Below are 8976 nucleotides of genomic sequence, written 5' to 3'. Positions count from 1 at the left end.
GTGGCATCCAAAGAAACCTCTGTCAAAATACTAGCCAAACAAAAGATAAGGAGCAGACTTTAGTGACCACACATGGCAAGAAATACATTCTTTGCAATAACAGTTTGGGAAAGTCAATAAACAAATGGACAACTACGGCTTTCAACAACCAAAAACACACACAAACACAGAACAAAACAGAAAAAGTAAGGGAGAGAGTATTACTTCTGAAGTTGCACATTAGAATATAAAAATGTCCAGTTTTCAACCAAAAGTCACAAGAAACATGAAAGTATGTCCAATTCAAAGGAACAAAATAAATGGACAGAAACTGTCCTGAGGCTCCAGTCATTAGACTTGCCAGAAAAAACCTTAAAAACAATTGTCTTAAATATGCTAAAAGAGAGAAAGAGAAACAGGGAACAGAAAGAAATTATGTGAACTGTGTATCAAAAAATGAAAGTATCAATGAAGAGATATAAATTATAAAAAGGAGCCAACAGATCTTCTGGAGCCGAAAAGTATAATAGCTGAAATGAAAAATATACCAGTAGGGTTCAACAGCAGATTTAAGCAAGTAGAAAGGGAAAAATCAGCACAGTTGATGATAGGACAATTGAATCACCAAGTTGAGGAGCAGGAAGAAAAAAAAGAACGTAAAAAAGTGAACAGAGTCTAAGGGACCTGTGGGACACCATCAGGTGGACCAACACATGCATTATGTGAATCCCAGAAGAAAGAGAAGAGAAAGGGACAAGAAGATTATTTGAAGAAACCCTTCAAATTTGAAGAAAACCAAGAATCTAAAATGCAAAAAGCTCAATGAACTCTAAGTATAACAAACTCAAAAAGACCCACACACAAAAGACACATTATAACCAAACTGTTGAAAGACAAAGGACCTTGAAAAAGAGAAGAGAAACATAAAAGAAAACTTTAAAACCCTTAAAAGAAAAGATAGGGGTAAATCTTCATGACTTAAATTTGGCAATGATTCTAAAAGAATGAAAAACAAAAGATGTGGCAAGTTGGACTTCAACAAAATTGAAATCATTTGTGCAGTAAAATACATTAACAGGAAAGTAAAAACACAACCTACAGAATGGGAGGAAATAATCAAACACAGTGAGAGATCACCTCACACCAGTCCAAATGGCTAATATCAAAAAGACAAGAAATAACAAGTGCTGGAAAGGATGTGGAGAAAAGGAACCTTTATGCACTGTTGGTAGAAATGCATACTAGTGGAAAATAGTATGGAGATTCCTCAAAAAACTGAGAATAGAAATACCATGTAGTCCAGGGACAACTGGGTGGCTCAGTCAATTGAATGTCTGCCTTTGGCCCAGGTCATGATCCTAGGGTGCTGGGATCAAGCTCCACATCTGGCTCCCTATTCAGCAGGAAGCCTGCTTTTCCCTCTCCCTCTGCCATTCTCCCTGTTTGTTCACACTCTCTCTCTCTCTGTCAAATAAATTTAAAAATTCTTTAAAAAACACCATACAATCCAGTAATTCAACTGCTGAGTATCCAAAGAAGATGAAAATGCTAATTCAAAAGGTATATGGAGTCCTATGTTTATTGTAGCATTATTTACAATAGCTGAGATATGGAAGCAAGCTAAGTATCCATAGATGAGTAGATAGAGAAGGGGTGTGTGTGTGTGTGTGTGTGTGTGTGTGTGAAATGGAATATTACTCAGTCATAAAGAATGCAGTTTTGCCATTTGCAACACCATAGATGGACTTAGAGGGTATTCGACTAAATGAAATCAGTCAGATAGAAAAAGACAAATACCATAAGATTTCACTTGTATGCAGAATCTAAAAAAGAAAACAAATGAACAAACAAACAAGAAACAGACCCATAAATACAGAGAACAAGTGGTAGTTGCCAGAGGGGAAGGAGGTCAAGTGATAGGTAGATTAAGCCAAGGGGATTAAGAGATACAAGCTTCCAGGTATAAAAGAAAGAAGACACGGAGATGTAAAGTACAGCTGAGGGAAAATAGTTGATAATACGATAAACCTGTATGATGACTGAAGGTAACTACATTTATTGTGGTGAGCATTGTGTCTTGTATAGAGTTACCAAATCACTATGTTGTACACCTAAAACTAGTACAACATTATGTGTCAACTATACTCCAATAATAAATGTTTTTAAATGGGAGAAAATGTTTGAAAATCCTATATCAGATAAGGTTTTAATAATCAGAATGTATAAAGAACTAACACTCAAAAACAACAAGACTAACCACCCAATTAAAAAATGGGCCAAGGATTTAAATAAGTATTTCTCCAGTAAAGATACACAAGTCACCAAAAAGCACATGATAGTATGCTCAACATCTTTAGTCAACATCACGATTTTTAGTCATCAGGGAAATGCAAATTAAAACCACAATGAACTATGACTTCATACCTACTAGAATGGCTATAATAACTATGTGGGGGATTTTTTTAAGCAGAAGATAAGAAATGTGGGTGAGGATGTGTAGAAACTGGAACCGTTGTTCATTGCTGGAAGGAATGTAACATGTTAAAGCTGCTGGGGAAAATCTTTCCAGTTCCTCAAAAGACTAAACATAAAATTACCATATTACTAGGAATTCTTCTTCTGGGAATATACCCCCCAAAACTGAAAACTGGTTAGAACAGTCACTTGTCACACCAGTATTCCCTGAAACATTATTCACAATAACCAAGAGATGGAAACCACCTGCATCCTTCAAAAGATGAATTAATAAAAAAAAAAAATACCGTATGTATGTGAAATGGAATATTATTCAGCCATAGAAAGGGATGAAGTTTTATAGGCATAAATCTTAAACACATTATGCTGAGTGATACAAACCTGTCCTAGAGCCCAACTACTCTGTGATTGCACTTACATAAGGTACTTAGAACAGGAGGTACACCATAGACTTCCTGTCATAGAGAGGGTAGCTTTAAGGTTACCAGGGCCTGGGGGAAGGAGGAAATGGGAGTTATTGCTTAGCGGGCATGGGGTTTGTTTGGAGTGGAAAGTTTTGGAAACAGGTAGTAGTGGATGCTTACCTTAACAGTCTGAATGTGATTAATGCCACTGGATTATATGCTTAAAAATGGCTAAGATCTATTTTATTACAATTTTTCTTTAAAATCTCCAGGTTATGAGATCGAGCTCTGCATCAGGCTCTGCACTGGGCATGAGCCTGCCTGAGAGTCTCTCTTTCCCTCTCCTGTTGCCGCTCCCCCTCATCATTCCCACGCATGCGCAAAAGTTTGCTCTCTCTCTCTCTCTAAAATAAAACAAAATAACAAAAAATAGTAAGTCAAAAGTTGAGAATTGGTGACATCCAAGTTGTGTTTTATATACATTGGTGACATACATAGTTGTTTTATTTGTACCTTTTTCTATGTAGAATTTATTTTCTTTTTTCTGGTTTAATTGAGCTATATAGTTGGCATATAACATCTTGACATAGAACATTGTATTATTATCTTAAGGCATACCACGTAACGATTTGATATATTTGTATATTGTGAAATGATTTCCACAATAAATTTAGTCAACATCCATCACCTCACATATAGTTACATTTTTCGTTGTGGTAACAACTTTTGAAAACCACTGTCTTAGCAGCTTTCAAATATGCAGTATTGTTAACTGTAGTCACCATACTGCACAAGACAGTGATTTCCTTTCCTTTGGCTATATCCCCAAAGGTAGAATCCAGTGATCGATACTGCTTCAATAATGCTGATCGAGTGAGAGCTGGATTGTACGGTTGTTCTATTTTTAATTTTTTCAGGACCAACCCCTCCCTGCATACTGTTTCCCACAATGACTGTACCAGTTTCCATTCCCTGAATCAAAGGAAGGCATTTGAGCCAACATTTTTAAATTGGGAGATTTCCCTTGAATGACTTCTCTTGAAAGAAACTTCCAGCAACATCGGGCCCGCATTTCACTGCAAAGATCAACCAGCTCTACCAGTGGCTACACCCTTCAGCCAGACTACTCAGTAGTATTTGCATGCATATTTGCACTGGGCTTTGCTTCTTTGTGTTACTTACCTGGGCTCTGTGGGCCTTTGAGATTACTGCTTTTGCTGGATAGAGTTTGAGGAGATAGGTGCCTAAGACAAAGAGCTAGGTAAATATAGATGAGCCATCCACAGACAAAGCAGTAAACAGGGCATAAAGTGTGTATGTCCATTAATATCTGTGGCAAAAAATAAAGCTGCAGAGAAAGAAAGAGGCCAAATCATAAATAATCCCTTCAAAGACCTACAGTTTTCTGGCGAATACAGACTGAGTTCTGGCTAAAGGGGAACTTGGGCCAAACATCCAAGGCACCGTGATGGAACTCCAGGAGGGAGAAGGCAACAGACAGCTGTCTGCACAGTTTACAAGGAGCAGGAAGAAGCAGGGGTGACTTCCCGCTGTCAGAACAGGGGGACGCAGGCTGGTCCTAGCATCCCACCCGGGACTGCACGTGGGCGCCAACCTCATCAAATTAGCTAATGGACCTGAGAGTGAGCTGCTTTCAGCACAGCCATGCGACCCGATCGATCCAGCAGGCAACAACACAAACAGCCAAGAATCAATGCAGAGGGCACTTTGGCGTCCTGGCCAAGGTCTCACGGAGAGGGCGCAGTGTGGATTTCTGATGAAAAGCAATCAAGCTGGAGAGTCAAAACTAAAAATAGAAACTCTTTCAACTTTTATGGGAACTCAGACGTGTATGCTATATGGATGATTTTATTAACATTAAAATTAATAATAGATGTTTGCAGGAAACACTACGTATTTCCAAACAGCTCAACCATAGGGGATCCCAAGACTCTTAGGCTGTTGCCAGGTCATTTTATACCTCACTTAGGAGAAATCCTTTCTCGAAATTCTGTCTGTATGAGTGAGCATGTTGGGGACTCTGTATAGAGGCACTCTTTCATCTGTCATCTGTTACTCCTGTAGGAATTCCTACTCATGTAGGAATCTGGGAAGTGCTTTAAGCATTTAAAACTAAGCACTAGAAATTAAATTTCTTCATCACCTATGATGTTTTGCTCCAGTGGATTTCTTTTGAGATTCTACTCATTAAATTTAGTAGGCAATAGAGTTCCAGTTTATAGCCCCCATAAGAAATAGTTACAATTTCTACTCTCCAGTCTCTACCCAGCCTCTGAGCAGCTCCCTGAGTGGGGGAGGGGAAGAAGACTCTTCAGATCTAGAAAAGACGCTGATGGAATGTAACTCTCTTGAGGCATAGCACACCCGCTGCAGAAAAGCCTTTTTGAAATTCACCATCACTATCTAGAAGGAGGTCCCCACTGAGCTCACGGAGCCCATTTGTTTAACCAGAACACCTATTCTGGTTAATATACCTATTCAGTGACCAGCCATGAAGTCACTTAGTAAGCCCCTGAAAGAATGGGGCATAGGGCAGCTAGGCTTTTCTCCTTAATCAGATATGGCACCAGTAATGCTGCATTAACTATCCACTCAGCACGCAGTGGCCTCTAACAAGCAAGTGTCTGCTCATGCTCCCAGATCTGCAGGTGGTTGCCCTTTGGCCGACTTAGATACTCAGGTCTTTTCCATGTATGTAGCGGCCCCTGTTCTTTGGGGTTTTGGTTTTATGGTTTTAATCATTGTATATGATTCCATTTTCTCTCCTTTATTAGTATATCAATTATCCTTATTTTAAAACCTTTTTTAGTGATTGCCCTAGAGTTTACGATATCTATTTGCAACTCATCCAGCTACTTCCAAATAACACTACTCTATGTTGTGTGTGACGTGAGTACATTATAATCATAAAATAATCCTAATTCTTGGATTAGGTCATTCATGTCCTTTCCATACAAGCAGACATACGCACATAGACACATGTATAAACATGCACATAAGTGTACATAATCAAATACATTGTTGCTCTTACTATTTTGAGCAAACTGTTACCTGCGGGATCAATTAGGAATAAGACAAATACAAGTTTTTATTTTATCTTTATTTTTTCCTTTTTCCATAGTCTTCCTTTCTTTATGTAGATCTAAGTTTCTGACCTTTTTTGTTTTTATTCCCTCAATTTTTATTTATTTCTCAATCTTTGAGGGATAATTCCGTGGGGTACAGATTTCCAGATTGGTGGGGGCTTTTTTCCCCTCCACACTTCAGATGTTTCCCTCCCTCCCTTGTGAAGTTGGTTGTAATTCTTATCTTTGTTTCTCTAAAGGTAAGGTGATTTTCCTCTGGTTTCCTTCAGGATTTTTTTTCATCTTTGATTTTCTACAGTTTAGAAATGACACTCCCAGGAATAGTTTTTGTTTGTTTGTTCTGTTTCTGCTTTCTTGGCACTTACCCTGCTTCATGTTCTCTGAGTTTCCCGGATCTGTGGTTTGACGTCCGCCATTAATGTGGGGGAAATTCTCGTTGTTCCAAATATTTCTTCTGTTCCTTTCTCTCTTTCTTCTCCTGGTGTTCCTTATGGGTATGTTACCCCATACCCCATACCCTTGTAGCTGTCCCACAGTCCTTGGAGAGTCTCTTTTGATTTTTATTCCTTTTGCTTTCTAGTTTGAGAGGTTTCTGTTGACAAATCCTACAACTCAGAGCATCTTACATGGGCTGCGTCCAGTCTGCTCAGAAGCCCATCGAAGGCGCTCTTCATTCTATTACAGCTCGGCTGTTTGTTTGTTTTATCTCTAGCATTTCTTTTATGTTCTTTCTGGGGATTTCCATCTCTGTTTACACTGCCCATCTGCTCTGCCCGCTGTCGACTTTATCCATCCTAATCTTGGTTATTATAAATTCCTGGTCTCATGATTCCAACATCCCTGCTATGTCTGGTTCTGGTGCTTACTCCATCTCCTTGAGTTTTATTGTATTTTGTTTGTTTTTGGCTTGTAGGGAGGCCTGGTAAATTTTTTTTCTTGATAGCCAGATAGGATGTACCAGATAAAAGGAACCACCACTGTAAATAAATCTCCCTTACAGGACTAAAGGACGTGATGGTGAGGTGTGAGGGGGAGGCGGACAATCCCGTAGTCCTATAATCAGGTCTCTGTGTTTTGGTGAGGCTGTGCTTCTGGAATCTAGACTTCTCAAAGGGGGCTTAGAATTTTTCTCCTCACTTAGGTGGGAGAGGATGGCTAGCAGGGCTGGAGTTGAGTATTTTCATGTGGGGAAACTGGCTGTAGCTGGCCTCTGCTGCTGGCCTCCATTTCCCTTCCTCCTGGTCAGTTAGGCTCTAATAATGGCCAGCTGGCTGGGCTCTGGTTAACTAGTTTCCCCTGAGGGCAAGCCTGATTAAGAAGAACAATTTCCTGAGGCATTTTGAAATGTCTCATTAAAAATGGTTCCTTCGGGCGCCTGGGTGGCTCAGTGGGTTGAGCCTCTGCCTTCGGCTCAGCTCATGATCTCAGGGTCCTTGGATCGAATCCCGCATTGGGCTCTCTGCTCAGCGGGGAGCCTGCTTCCTCCTCTCTCTCTCTCTGCCTGCCTCTCTGCCTACTTGTGATCTCTGTCTGTCAAATAAATAAATAAAATCTTCACAAAAATAAAAATAAAAATGGTTCCTCCTCCCCTCCTGCCACCAGAAGCGTGTGAGGAGAATTTTCTCTAATATCTACTATGAGACCCTGGTCAAGACCCTGGAGGTAAGTTTCACAGTGTCGTGGGGCCCGCCCATGACTGGGTCCCTGGGAGGTTGTAACCCTCGGAGTTCTCTGCCCTGAGCCTCCAGCAATTTTTCGATTCAGTTCTGGTTTTCCTACTCCCAAGGTTCAAGTGGCCCTTTCAGCTTGTTGGTCGCAGCTCTGGTAGGGTTTCTCTGTATTTCACTGTCTCCCCAGTCTTGGGGGCAGTGGTTTGCCCTCGGTCCTTCCCTCTCTCACAGGTCCTAGGAGAGTTGTTGTTTTTTTAGTCTGTTTAGCTTTTTACTTGTTGCGAGGAAGGGGTAGTGACTTCCAAGCTCCTTACAGGCAGACCTGGAGACCAGATGGCTTCCCTTCCTTTTCCAAAAAAACTTTAAGAAAGACCATTGTGAGGGAAAACAGAAATGATTGCAGAAGACACAAACTGCACCAAAAGAAACTCTTCTCCCATGGACCTTCTGATCCCTCCGTGACAGGACTCCTAGGCTCCACGGGCTCTGGGTTTCCCCTCCCCCTCCTCCAGCAGCCCTTCCTCATGGCTCTTGTTTGACCCATGGAAATTCAGCCTAACTCCCATGGAAGTCACCGCTCTTGTGCTCCCATCCCAATTCAGGGTGCTCAGACTGTCCCTCACAGCCAGCAATATGTTTATTTTCCAACATAAGGTGAGCCCAATCCTTTGTTGGCCAGCGTGTACCCCTTCCAGCCATAACCAGGGACTAAGACTCAAGCTCCTTTGGTCCCTGTAGGTCCAAGGATGTGTTGAGATTTAATCAGATTCCAGAGTAAGGAATGTGTTTTTGTCCTCAAGGTTCATGAGTGTTCACCACCCTACAGGTAAAATCCTTTCCCTCCGACCCTAAGCTTATTTTCTAGTGATTCTTTAAGCATTCAGTAATCTCCGAGGCTGTGTAGAGTAATTGCCTCATATCTGTTAACACAAGAGTTGTTGTCTCCCCTGGACAGTGTAGTCTGCGTTTACATGAGCTTTCAGTACTGGCTATATTTATGACTTCTTCTACTTAGAGTCAACCAAGACTCCTAAGATTTGGTTAATTGTGTGTTCCATCCTATTCAACTAACATTGCTTTGTTTTGAACACAAACAGGATTTCACACTTACCATGTATTTATTTGTTCCATACACACTTTTATTTTATTTCTTTATTATGTTAGTCACCATATGGTATATCATTAGTTTTTGATGTAGTGTTCCATGATTCATTGTTTGTGTATAACACCCAGTGCTCCATGCAACACATGCTCTCCTTAATACCCATCACCGGGCTCACCCATCCCTCTACCACCATCCCCTCTAAAACCCTCAGTTTGTTTCCCAGAATCCATAGTCTC

The sequence above is a fragment of the Neovison vison genome, chromosome 2 (genome assembly GCF_020171115.1).
Source record: "Neovison vison isolate M4711 chromosome 2, ASM_NN_V1, whole genome shotgun sequence".
Lineage (NCBI taxonomy): Eukaryota > Metazoa > Chordata > Mammalia > Carnivora > Mustelidae > Neogale > Neogale vison.
Note: the sequence above shows the minus strand (reverse complement) of the source record.